We start from the raw sequence: 13,535 nt of genomic DNA on the forward strand, positions 1-13,535 counted from the left end.
AAATTTTCTTTAAATGACAAGACCAAGTGCTGGTAAGAATGAGATGCAACTGAAATCAACATATTGCTGGTGGAGAGGCAACTGGCACAGCCCCTTTGGAAAATTAAACATACACTTATATATATAAACCAGCAATCTTACCCCCAAGTATTTCTCCCTGAGAAATAAGAACATGTGATCACATAAAAACCTAAACACTAATGGTTACAGTGGCTTTATTCAAAACTGTCAAAAACTGGGAATAACCTGAAGCCTTCAACTGGTGAATGAATAAACAAATTGTAGGACATTGGTACATGGGAATCTTCATCAGCAACAAAAAGGAAAAGACAACTTATATATACAATGGATGAGGCTTACCAACCAAATACATAAAGCTACACACGGCATAATTTCCTTCAAACTCTGACTTGGAAAAGGCAAAACTTTAAGGACCGAAAATAAGTCAATGATGCCCAGGGACTGGGGATGAAGGAGTTGACTACAAAAGGACACAGAGACGTTTCTGGGGTGAAGACCTATTCCAATGCTTGATTGTCCATGCTTATCAAAACACCTAGAATTGTCCACAAAAAGGACAAAATATACTAGCTGTAAACTCTAACTCAATAAAACCCAACCCTCACACAAAGGTAACAAAGGACACTAATGTTTAATTGTTAGACATTCCTTCAAATTCTCCACTGAAATTTTACCAGTACTCACAGGCACATTTTTATCCAGCATCACATAAATGGATGATTTATTTCATTTTTTAAAACGTGATGAATTTTGCCATTCCAGCAAAGGCCAGCATGATGATTTGGCAAGGTAAGACCCATTAATCAGCTTCCAATCAGCATCTTTTTTTTTTTTTGCACGCGTGCAGCAATACCTCTACGGAGTAGTTTTATTTCGTGGTGGTCTTCTCAGTGTTGTGTGTTGCTCTTAATGCCACTGGAGATGATCCATCTGATATTCTGAAGCAAGGCCTCCTTTTTTTGTGCAGTGTGTAGTTTGGTTTTCCTCCATGAGAGGTGCTACCTTCTCCCCACTTTGGACAACACTTGATGAGTGCAGACTGTACACGTAGGCCCCATGCTCAGCACTGGGAAAGCAAACATGGTTCGGACAGGCTGCTTTCTATCACCTCCTCATTCTGTCTAAAAGCAACAGCGCCTCCAGAAACGTTATCCCTCAAAACTTCTGGCATGAGTTATATTTTAGATTTCTCTCCTTTGTTTGTCTTTCCTTCCCAGCATTTATCTTCTGAATTATTCACTTTTCCCAGCTCTAATCCTCAACATAATCCCATTAAGTTCTTACATAAGGTTGACTCAAAGAGGAGTACAAGCTGATTCTTCTTAAATCTATCTCCTTGTGTAGAGAAAAACAGCTCACACAAGTCTAGGTCATTCCATCTCTTCATCTCACACTCTGTTACTAAATGTGCCATCTATGGAACTAGACAGTCCTAATTTGAGAACTTTTACAAGGCATCACTGCAATGTTTAATGTAATCTTTCAAAGGTAGAACTAATTTCTTATGACAAAAAATGGTTTTCATAATTTTTCTCAATAAAATGGCATCTGAGATAGCGACCCCTGCTAGAGTTCATGGTTTCTAATGACTTATAGACCTTAAAACATAATATACTTTGTGTCAGGTTAAAGTCACTAGAGCCCCTATTCCAGCAGTTACAACTTAACTCCTTCAATGGATAGGTCCAAATTATTTCTAGAATTTTAAAAATAAACCTTGAAGTTTTCCTTCCAATAAAAAAGAGAGAGAGAGAGAGAATAAGGAAGAATGGACAAATACCCAAGGTTTGTAATTTCTGTGATCTAAATGATCACTGATTTTTGAATACTTCATAAGAAATAAATGTACAATTTAAATATACATACATATATATATTCTCTCTCTCTCTCTCTCTCACACACACACAAAAACACACAGTCCCTAGATTCTTAGAAAATAAATCTAAGAAAGTTAAATTTGATAGTTTGATTTTTTTTGTATTTAGTTTAACATAAGCTGTACCTGATTTATGTTTTTCTCTTAATCCAATTAAGTTATCAGGATGATTTATAGTTAAAATCTAGAAGCACTTCAATTTCTCTTAATATAAAGTGCGTGAATTGTCCTATCACGGTCAAATAATAATGAGTAACTATAAGATGTGTCCCAATAGCAATTTCATCAGCATCGTGAACAAGCTGGTGTGTGACTCAAATTCTAGTAACTCAGTAGTCATGATAATGTAACCTGGTATCTTCTTTGATGTTTCATTCTAAATATCTTATTTTCATTCCAGACATTCCCTGTATGTAGCTAGGAGCTTCTTGGTGAAGTTTTTGTCCTGCCTACAAATACCTGAAACAGTCAGCTCTATTTCCCCTTCTTTCAAACACAAGAGTACTTGTGCAGAAGATAACTCATGCTAGAGGAAAGTGGGATTAGAATGGGAAAAAATCTCTTTAATCTTTAATGGAATGTAACTACCAAATACAGAAAAAAGAAAAAAAAAATTTGCTCAGCTAGAAGTTAAATGCAGATGTTTCTATTTGTAAATGCTGGTTCTTAGTTATTCAATTATGTTTCCTAGGAGAGGGAATTAGGCTCTTAAAACACTCTGTAGCTCTAACAGATTCGGGTGTTTGGTAGGAAGGGTCCATCTTTTATTTATTTATTTATTTATTTATTTATTTATTTATTTATTTATTTATGTTCCTAAAGGGAATGCTATTGACTCCCACCCCATATACAGATTCTCGTTCCAGCCTTTGAAACTAAAATCTTCAGGTTCTAAAAATTTTCCAGAAAAATCTCCATTTATGAAAGAATCCTAGGTGCAAAGCTTGATTAGTCACATTGTTTTAATTATTTTTATATTTGGGTTCGCTGTTAGATTTGGGATGGAGCATGGAAGGGTCCATCTTCGAGGGCTGATGCTGACCCTGGTGAACAGCAAGCAAAGAAATGGACACATGGGCAGATGGCCTTCCCAAAATGACAGAGACTTCTGGGTCCCTGGATGACAGCACATATAACTGAGCACCTGAAAAATCAATGTGCATAAGGTCCACTTAATTGATGAACATTCTCAGTGGGTAAACTTCTGTACCCCTTCAGCTCTCAATAACTTGAAAGTTAAAATCCACTTGGGTACCAGGTGTACCAGAAGGATAGACTTGACCTCAGTCTCTTTTAGGTCTTTTTCATTTCTCGGGTCTGACTTGACTAGAAATTAGTGTGGGAATCCAAAAAGTAATTCCTTAGCCCTGAAACTCACTGATCTTGATTCATGGTTTAAGTTTATCTGATCCATTGTAAAAACTCCAGGAAAACCAAGAAAGATAACTATAGATCAGCCTAGTTGTCACAGCTAGAGTGAAAGCATGTTTCCTTCCTAGAGAAACCAATATTGTCATTCACACTGACTATCCTCTAATGGTCGTATAGATGGTGAAAAATCCACGTATTCAGATCTGAACAAGAAAGGAAGGCCAGCTCTGTTCTGAGCCTTCAGATAGCACTTTATAACTCCTATTACTCATCTTGCTTAGAAAATAATGCAATTTTCTGTTCACAATGCTGTCTTTGTAACTCCAGTGTAAATTCCTTAGAGGGGAAGAAGGCGGCCAGGAGGACATATTCCAATTTATCTTTGTACCCTGCACTTAGTACAATGCAACTTGTGCATGTTGGAAAAAATGTTTGTTGAATTAATAAATGAAATGTGCCCTAGTCTCTTGCTCTCCTGAGAAGACTTATTGTTAAGATCCTTCAGCTCCAACTTGGGGGGGCGGGTAGTGGGAGTGGAGAAGTGACAGAGAAGTGTCAACTGTAACTGAAGAAGAGAAAGGCAGTCTCTGGAATGGTGCTCTAACATCACTCTTGGTGACAAAACACTGATATCAAAAATGCAAAGGGGTTTTGAATAAAATTATTTCATATAACTAAAGTGAAAAGGTTCTATTTCTAAATATTTTTCCAACTTATTGTGTCTGTATTATACATATACATGTAATCAATATGTGTGTGTGCGTGTGTGTGTGTGTGTATAACATCAAACAACTTGAATAGCATAAATAGACCACTGATTCTTTCAATAAAGGTATATATATTCCAAGTTGGGTAAGAAATATAGGGTGGAGGGGGAAACAAGTTCTTCTCTTTGGAAAAAGAGGAGCTGTCTTATATTCAGGCATGCATTTTTACAAAAGTAGACAAATAACAGTGGAGGCTTTGGGGGATGCCAGGGAAGACATGGCATGCAAAACAATTGGGCATGTCGGTATGAAAACAAAACACACACACAAATGGAAAAATCTAAATGTATTAAATAATTAAATTTTTAGTTGAATAAAAATAAGATTTTGACTATCAGGAAAAGGAGAGTAGGGAAGGAGGAACCCAAACTATGGACAAGAATAAAGACACTCTTGCAATATAGATGAGTTTTGCAGATGGCACACTGCGAGACTATTCACAAAGTGGGTTAACTGCTCACACAGTTTTCTGTCCATGATTCTCTCAAATTATTTATAAAGCCTGATAGCTGACTACTGTAAAGACAAGTCTGTACACTTAAGTCTAATGAGAGTTCTGACCATTTCTCATATGAAAAACTATACAAATGAACTCCTCTGTAATAGACAGCTCATAGCCCTCTGGGATTTAGTCGTACAATTTGCCATTCCCAGCACAGCACCCCACTCCCCTAACCAGACACTGCGGTTCATGCCAGATCCAGATCCTGGGAGGGGACCATTATGATAAAGGATTTTCAAGTATATGAAATATGCAACTGGGTAGGGCTGGATGTCATGAGACGATGCCTGTTTTCCCATGGATGTGCTCTTTATCTACCCTAGAAAAACAGTTTGCTGGTGAAGGAGAGGAGGAGGTGGTGACAAGTATGAGCAAGTGGATCTGGGGCTTGAGGGATGTGGTCAGTGCAGAGGGTGGGTGTGGGTCTCAGGAGCAGAAATTACAAAAGCTAATTTGAAACCCAGAAGTGGTGGAGAAAAGACTTGGAAACCAAATGAAATAGCATTTGATCTTTGGCCTTTCTGATCTTAAACTGGGCTGAGCCTCCAGCTGAGTTCACTGAGGCCATTGAACAGCTGTCTGATGATAACTGCTTTCATAGTTGTCAGCAACATTTGGTTAGAGCCAGTGCTGGGGCTGTTCCCACTCTGTGGAGATGGAAAAAGAGTCTATGTTTCCCTTCACTTCTACCTCTGCTTGAGCTATCCTAAATTGGGAAATCATCTGGATTTGTAAAAATAATCACTTCTTGGCATGTTCACAGAGTCTGCTGAAATGTTATTTCGCAAAAGAGAATTTGGATGCCTGGAGGTCACAATAGGAAATGAATCTGGCAATTTGAAAGTGCACCTGCTGAAGTTCCAGGCCATCTCAGTATTCAAATAATTTATCCTTCCTTCCAAATATCTTCTGTGTCTTTTATTAAAAAACAAAAAAAAAGTTCTAATTTATTACACTTAGTATGAACTAGAAAACAGCCCTGCATCTTTAGATGTGGATTCTGGTTTTTCTCTCCAACATTTTTTCACAATTCCACAAATACTCACTTTGAGTCTACCTAAAACACAGCACTGCCAAATAGGTATGCATCAATCAGGACAGCTTAGCTGCAACCCAACTCAAACTGGATTAAGCAACCCAGAAATTTGTCTCAGATGATGAGAAATTCGGCAGTAACTCCAACGTCGACTGATTCAGAGGTTCAGCAAAGTCATCAAGTACCCATGTTCTTTTCATCTTTTTATTAGCTTCCTATCACTGCTGTAACAAATTACCACAGACTTTGTGGCTTCAAACAGCACAACTTATTACTGTCTTACAGCTCTGTAGGTAAGAAGTCTGGCATGGGTCTCACTGAGCTAAAATCAGGGAGCCAGCAGGGTTGCATTCCTTTCTGGAGGCACTAGGTGAGAATTAATTTCATTGCATTTGCCAACTTCTTAAAGGCTGCCCACATTCCTAGGCTCACAGCCCCTTCCATCTTCAAAGCCAACAGTGACTGCTCGAATTGTTCTCACATCACATCATTCTGACAGACTCTCCCGTCTCCTTCCACATTGAAGGTCCCTTATGATTACACAGGACCCATCCAGATAATTCAAAATAATCTCCCCATCTTAAGGCCCATACCGTTGATCAAGTTCGCAAAGGAACAAAGTCACAGGTTCCCGGGACAAGGACCTGGAATCTTGGGAGCTATATTCAGCCTACCACACTCTCTGCTCCATCAGCCTCAGAGAAGGCTCTGCCCTTTGCCCTCAGGCTGGTTCCTGTCACATCAAGACATACATTACTGAGGTAGAAAACTACATGTCATCTCTTTCTTGGGTCTCTTTCTTCCCTACGTCCCTTTAGGGGAAAGCACAGATGCCATCCCAGCTACCACATATTGCGCAGCTAAGTTTCTCCTGTTTGAGGAAATCACAGGGGTCAGCACATCTGGAGTGCAATGGACAAGCCTCGTCCTGGGAAAACCACCTTTGTGATCAAGGTATCACCCCTGCAGGTAAGGACTGGGTCTTGGTAGCAGTAACACTGTGGATGAGCAGTAGCCATGGTATCAGAAAGATGATGGAGCAAGAGTAAAGAAAAAAGATCACTTTGGTTCCTGAGAAAGAAGAAGATCCTCAAAGCCACCCAGCCAGAGCAGTCACTTTTGGAAAAGGAGGAACAGAGGAAAGGGGAAAATAACCTCAGGTGTAAACGACTAGATTGGTTCCTACATGATTCCTGGTAGCAAAGATATGATCACCTGCACCTCGGCAGACTAGACATGAAATTGGAAGTGCCAGGTACACATTCCCTGCCCTTTGTTGTATACTTCCAAAGGTTAATGAGGTGAATTTATTGGTGTAGAGGATCACTGCAAGACTTTGTCTGAAAAAGATTTTCACTGGTATCTTTGTCAAAGTGACCCCTCAAACCAGAAAAATGCTTCCTATAGTGGAATCGTATGTGACCTGGGGATTTCCAAGTCTGAAGTCTATCCGAGAAATCATCTTGAAAGGTGGACAACCCAAGGTCAAGAATAAGACTATCCCTCTGACAGACAACATGTTGACTGAGGAGCACCTGGGGAATTTACTGTCACTTGCTTGGAAGACCTCATTCAAGAAACTGCCTTCCCCGGGAAGTCTTTCGAAGTGACTTCAGGGTTCTTGCGTCCTTTCCAGTTCTCAGTGGCCCCTCATACTACCAAGAATAAGTGGGTTCACCTGGTGAACATTATCAACCATCTCATTCAGCAGCTCAACTAAACCCAGGATATCTGAAAGCACCATGCTTTGGAAGCATGTGTTTGGTTTTTGGAATTGTAATCCATACCTGCAGAGATGACGATTTTCTGCTGCATCTTCAGAAACTGGAGGGAAAGGGTCAGGGAAAAGACAGTGACGTGCACAGCCCAGTTCCAAGGAAACATTCCTGCTTTTTTTCCCCAATGGCCTCTGTTGCCACCTCTGAAATGAGCAAAGCACTCACGCCACAGAAGAGAGTCCTGTTTGCCACATCTTATGTCCTGGGGCTTCATCTTGGTGAATGAAAACCCAACCATGTGAGGCCTCCCTGGTGGCCTAGCGGTTAAGTCTCAGTGCTATCACTGAGACAGCCTGAGTTCAATCCTGGGCCAGGGAGCTAACCCACATATGGTATGGCAGACCGCTCCTATCTTGCCCACTGCTCCCCTGAGCTGTGTATTTGAGTAGATCCACCTGTTCTGTTCCCACTCTGTCTCATTCCCCGCCTCCCTGCACCTCTGGCCTATATCCTAGTTCTTCAACGCAAAAATAAAAAAATTTAAAAAAAAAAGAGAGAACCCAAGCATGTGTACAAGAAGGCAGTGGACCAAGCCCAGGGTACATTTGAACCTGGGGGTTCCTAAGATCTTGTTTTATGTTTTTTGGTTTTTTTTAAAGATTTATTTATTTATATAAGTACAGTCAGAAGCGCGGGCAGGTGAGAGAATTCACCAGAGCCAGAGCGGGGAGTAGAACAGGGAGAATGACCGAAGAACACTGCTGAGGGGAGCAGTGGGGGCGGCAGGAGAGGTCTGTGCTCCATGTGGGACCCTCGCCAGCGGCCAGGGATCGAACCCGCACTGCGGAGGCTGTGGGCAGCTTCGCAACCCAGCCCTCAACCACTGCGCCACCAGGGGAGGCCCCTAAGATCTTGTTTTGAAAAGAACTTAAAATATAAATAGAAGAGTAAGAAAGTAGTTTCAAAAAGAATATGGAACCTCTTTCATAAAAGGGAGAAAAAAATCTTTGCCGGAGGCCCAGAACAAATCATCCTTCATATATAGCAGGCTATTATCAGTCCAATTTTTTGTCACTGAGACTAGGTTCACTGTAATTGGTATAGACTAACCATTTGCAATGGCTGTCAGAGAATTAACCATCATATTCAATATAATGTAGCAAATAACAAAAAAGAAAAATCATTACTATTTATAGACTACTTACATTTATAGACATCTTACATCCAGCACATGTTATATGTGTCATCTCAATCTCACATCAACCCTCTGAGGTAGTAATAAACTAATTTTACGAAGAAAACTAGAGGCTCCATTGGAATTTTATGATGCATTCTAGTTTATAGATACTTCTGTATATAGGATTGTACATGTAGATATACTGGCAATTAAGGACAGGACAGCTGAGTTGAAATCCAATGTCTTCTACCAAAAGAGGACCCTTCAATATCATGACAGTGTTGTCAAAAGGAATCAGGACTCTGAGAAGTCATGGCTTGCTAGAAAACAGGTCAGCAGTCCTACCTTTGAGTATGCTGTCATGCTCTCATTCCTCCAAAGCTGCCAGAAATCCAGTATTCCCAATGCGTGCAATACAAGAATGCCATAGAGGCTGCCTAGAGGACTGCCCTGAAGACGACACTGACATGATGAAATGGAGCTGAAGCTATGCACTAGAGTTTGGTTTGTGTAAGTCTATTAGTCAGGGTCCAAACGGGAGACAGAAATCATCCAGGTATTTTAACAGAGAGAATTGTTACCAAGATATAGTTGTTGATGAGGTAACCGAGAGGGTAAAAACAATTCAAGGCATCATAAAAGGCAGTAAGATAACAAACATGTGGGTATAGTAGTTAAAAAAACATCTTGTCATTAGAGAGATCTGGCTTCAAGTCCATTAGTAGTGTATGACTCTGGGCAAAATCATTAAAATTAGGAGCCTGGAGGTGGGACATGAGACTCAGGGAGGGAGGTCCTACTTAATGGGGTGGGGTGGGGAGTGTCTGGAGGGAACCCAAAGAGGCTGACTCTCCAAGTGTTGGGAAAACTGCAAAATGGACTCATCTGCTGCTTCAGGAAGGAATTGCTGCTGCCAGAGTAAAGAAGCATGGCTTGTGAGATGCAAGCAGACAGGCAACAAACTGGAAGATGGGAGTCCCCTCCTTTTTTGCCCCCCTACTTTGCACCATCCTCCCCGTGCTCCCTATTGGCACAGCTTAACAGGAAACCAGCTGGCAAGGCAGAAATGTGGCTTGCAGAGTGTCAGCTCCACCATCAAAAGAAGAAACAGGAAGAGAGCTTGGAGTGGAGAGATGAAGGCCTCATAAAGGCACAGCTGAGCACTACCATTGCTCACCATGGCAAAGCCTCTTATTTTGTGGTTGAGTAGTGCATCTTTGCACTATGATAAATGATAAAGGGGACACCTGGGCTTCAGGGTCTAAACACACAAACAAACAAACAAAAAAAACCTTTCTCACTTTGGAACTGCTTATTTAGCCTCCGAGACTGCAACTATTTCTTTTCTCTATGACCTCAACACAGTATTCACTATTAATTCTTGGATGTTGCTATCACTGCTATTCCCTTTGGGATCAGGGGGTGGCAATTGAGATGGTCTTTTTTTGTATTATATCTTTTTTTTTAATTACTAAGTTTGCAGTAACTTTTTTTATCATGTGAGGAGGCAGCAAATATGTATGTAGAGTGGTGAAAAACACCATACCTTGTCATTAGACAGATCTGGCTTCAAATCCATTAGTAGTGTATGACTTTGGACAAGTTACCACAACTGCCTCAGACTCACTTTCCCCACCTGTTACACGGGGATAGCAATAGTTCTTACCTTACAGGATTGGAGTGAATAGTATATTAATTTATTACCAACATAAAACTTTAACATGAAAGATAGTTTGCCAACTATCTTTTTTGCTTTTTCTTATGAGCCTACAGCCTAGGAAAGAAAAATGTTGCCCATCTCTGCTCTTGAGAAAACTGCTCTGTAGCTGTTCCACATCATTCCTACTTCCCTGACAGCTCTGATCTCAATGTATTATAATGACTTTTTTTAAGTAACAACCTTTCCAACAAAAATGAAAAGTTCCTTAAAATTAGAACTGCGTCTTTTTCACCACATACACAGCTCTTGGGAAAAAAAAGTTCTCTTCCCTGACAGATCCCAACATGGACCAATCCCAAATACTAGCTGATTCACACACCCCCATGCTGGGAAGGGATGGGGCAACACAGAAAGCTGATGTGGAGAGTAATGATTTCAGAGGGGGTTGTTTATCAGAATCACCTGGATCTTTTCCCAAGGGACATACTCCCTACCTACCACCACCTTTGAGGGCTCCAGGGGGGGTCCATCCCCCTTAGAAAACATGGCTCCTTTGGGAGCTGGAGCTAAAGACAGAGGCCAATAGGAAATAATAAAGAGATAGTCCTATCTTCGCAATAGGAATGGATTCGCAATAAGCCTAAAGGGTAGCTTAGTATCTGGACACAAATTTGTATAGCAAGTGTCCCTGGGAAGGGGATGAGGGAATCAGGAGGGACAAAGACCATGGTGGCTGGTTCCACTAGAGGAGGGACACACTCTTGCCCACTCACATACAGACAGAGGCCAAAGCAGCTGGCCATTACATCAGGAAACTCGGAGACTACAGAGAAAGCAGCAGGGAACCCTGAATGATCTAATGGAGACAACTAATCTAGTAGCTTAACAAAAGCTGAGATCATTTGTGGCTGAACTGAGAACAAAACCTTCTTTTGACCCCGAGTCATTTTTTCCATTTAAAAGATTCCTGTTAGGGAAGAACACATGGAATGATGGAATATACATGGCAACCCCAAGAAATAATCATCTGGGAACAAGGTTCCTTTTAATAAAGTGAGTCTATATAGGAAAGGATTGTTTGAGGACACCTTTCAGAATCTGCTACAACTGGGCATTATTAGAGGAGGAAAAGTCAGAGAACTAGCTAGAGAAATGTATCAGCTAGGGAGCAGGCCACCCTCCCCAGGACCAGCAGATGGGAACTTAATAAAATCTAGGCCACAGCTCCATAAGCTCCGTAAAGTTCAAGGAAGAAATTCTCATTCAGCCAGGGCCCGAATGTTAGAGAAGCTAGACCTCTTCTACAAAGAGGAGAAGAGAGTCTCACAGAGGAGTCATGCAGAATCCCCCATTCCAGAACATAGCCCCAGTGCTTAATTGGCTCAATGGTATAGAGTCTGAGTGGACTCTGCCACTTCATACTATGTGATCTTAGGCAAGTATTCAATTTTCTGTGAATTTTCTCATTTGTAAAATGAGAATAGCACTGTCACTCACAGGGTTGCTGTGGGTTTTAAATACAGCACTTCATATAAATGGGAAAGAACAGTTTCTAGAACAGACCAGCCAACCAACACAAAGACATAAATCTATGTTTATTTTCCTACTATGGGATTATAGGTATCAATGGAATCTATATCATTAAGAGATGTACTGATTTATTTAACACTAAGTCCTTTCCTCCAAATCAAAATAATTTCTCTCCAAAGTCAAGTATTTTATTTATCATAGGTTTGAAATGCTCTGCTTTAAAACAGTTCCCAGATATGCTCTATACCTTTCCTAAGTCTGATTCTTAAAAATCAGCAGCTGCAAAGGGCAATTATCAAAGAGCAATTGCTTTAGAAAAAGATTTTCTAAGGCATTCCTATAAATAGAAAGGTGTGCTGAGGGATTTAAATTATGATCTGCAATTATGATCTTTCAATTATGACATGCAATTATTTTAGGAATACAGTTGCGACACACGGCAAGTGTTTACACCTATATTATAAGTCTGCTGCTAGGTATAATCCTTAAACCAAGTTTCAGACTTCCTCCATGCTTTACACAGAGTAGGTTGAGCAAGTGATTGCTGAACAGTCTTTCCTCGAGATTTACAAAGTAGCACCAAGAAAGAAAGAAGACGATTTAAATATGAAATCAAACTAAGATCTCTGGTCTCCAGTACTTACTAAGTGCATGACTTAGTCCTTAGAGGGCTCCAAGTGCTGAAAATTCTCAAGTGTGGGTCTTAAGTGAAGTGTGGCAGAAGTAGGCACATAATAAATGTCCAAATCAAGTGTGGTAGCCAGACACAGGGACCAACGACAGAACATAAGTGCCCTCTGATGCCAATCTCAGCCTCTTAAATACACACTTTTGGTCATGCTTTTGGGCTTTTTCGGTTTTAATGTATTCTCCACCACGAAGCTATTTAGAATTATTCTTCTCCCCTAAGTCATTCAATTTTCTCTCCTTTCTTACCAAAAACACTTCCTCAGTAATAGGCAGAGGATTATTACTTCAGTTTTGTTTTTTTTTTAAGCGGGAGAAATGTCAGGCATGTTATTTTCAGAGTGATTTAAACAGCTCTAGTGTTATAACTAAACAGAAAGAACAAAGATGCTAAAATATTAATCATCCTGCCCAGTTGTCCACTGGGAGTAGCTGAAAATGGCAACACACTGCTGTCTTCTGGCTTCGTGTCTACATTACTGCCTGAGCAGCTCACAAACACTCCCTTTCCTGAACATATGGAGCAATCTCAGGAAAGAATTTGCCTCAGTGAACCCTGACTAGCCAATCAAAACCAGAAGGTTCCAAGTTCAGTGACTAATATCAGAAATGAATTGTGCGTGGTGAAAAGGAAATTTTGTGCGCTGGAGAAATTTATACCCTGAGATCAGCCGTATCACAGGTGTGCAGGATCACCTGGAGAAACTGAACTTTCAAAAAGGCGAGTTCAAACATTTCTTCAAGCAGCACGCCTGTCATCACAGGGTATGAGAAATGCAACAGTGCTCAGCAGTATCTGAGCCTATAACACCACACAAGAGCTGCCATTTACAGAGGACTTCCAGGGCTTAACGTGGGGCAGTCACCACACGAAGCACCACGTTAAGTTGATGCTCCCATTAATTTAATCCTCACAGCCCATAAGGTGGGTGTTGTCATCCCTGGTGCACACATGGGCAATGACCTTGGAGAGATGAAGTAAACCGCTCTTGGTTACAGAGCTAGAGAATGGGTAAGTGGGGGGCATCTGTTCAGTTCCCAAGCCTTTGTTCTTAACCAACAACCACTCTACTCAATATTCTTTCCCCCTTTCTCATGCCCTGATATTCATAGTAAAGGTCCAGAAACAAAAATAAAAGGCGTGGGAACATGACATGGAAGAAGTATTACAATGTGAACAGGGCCGGGCT

General features: G+C 40.8%; 1 protein-coding gene and 1 non-coding gene across 2 annotated transcripts in view; both read right to left on the reverse strand.

Annotated features, from left to right (window-relative positions):
• STX8 (syntaxin 8) overlaps window positions 1-13,535 on the reverse strand; it is a 235,922-nt gene that overhangs the window by 145,026 nt on the left and 77,361 nt on the right. The gene's annotated exons all lie outside the window — the stretch shown is intronic.
• On the reverse strand, window positions 6,390-6,550 carry LOC119233157 (U1 spliceosomal RNA). Its single transcript, XR_005122308.1, has one exon. It is a non-coding gene; the product is annotated as a U1 spliceosomal RNA (small nuclear RNA).

The sequence above is a fragment of the Talpa occidentalis genome, unplaced genomic scaffold, assembly GCF_014898055.3.
Source record: "Talpa occidentalis isolate TD23 unplaced genomic scaffold, MPIMG_talOcc4v2.1 talOcc4.7, whole genome shotgun sequence".
In the NCBI taxonomy this organism is placed as follows: domain Eukaryota; kingdom Metazoa; phylum Chordata; class Mammalia; order Eulipotyphla; family Talpidae; genus Talpa; species Talpa occidentalis.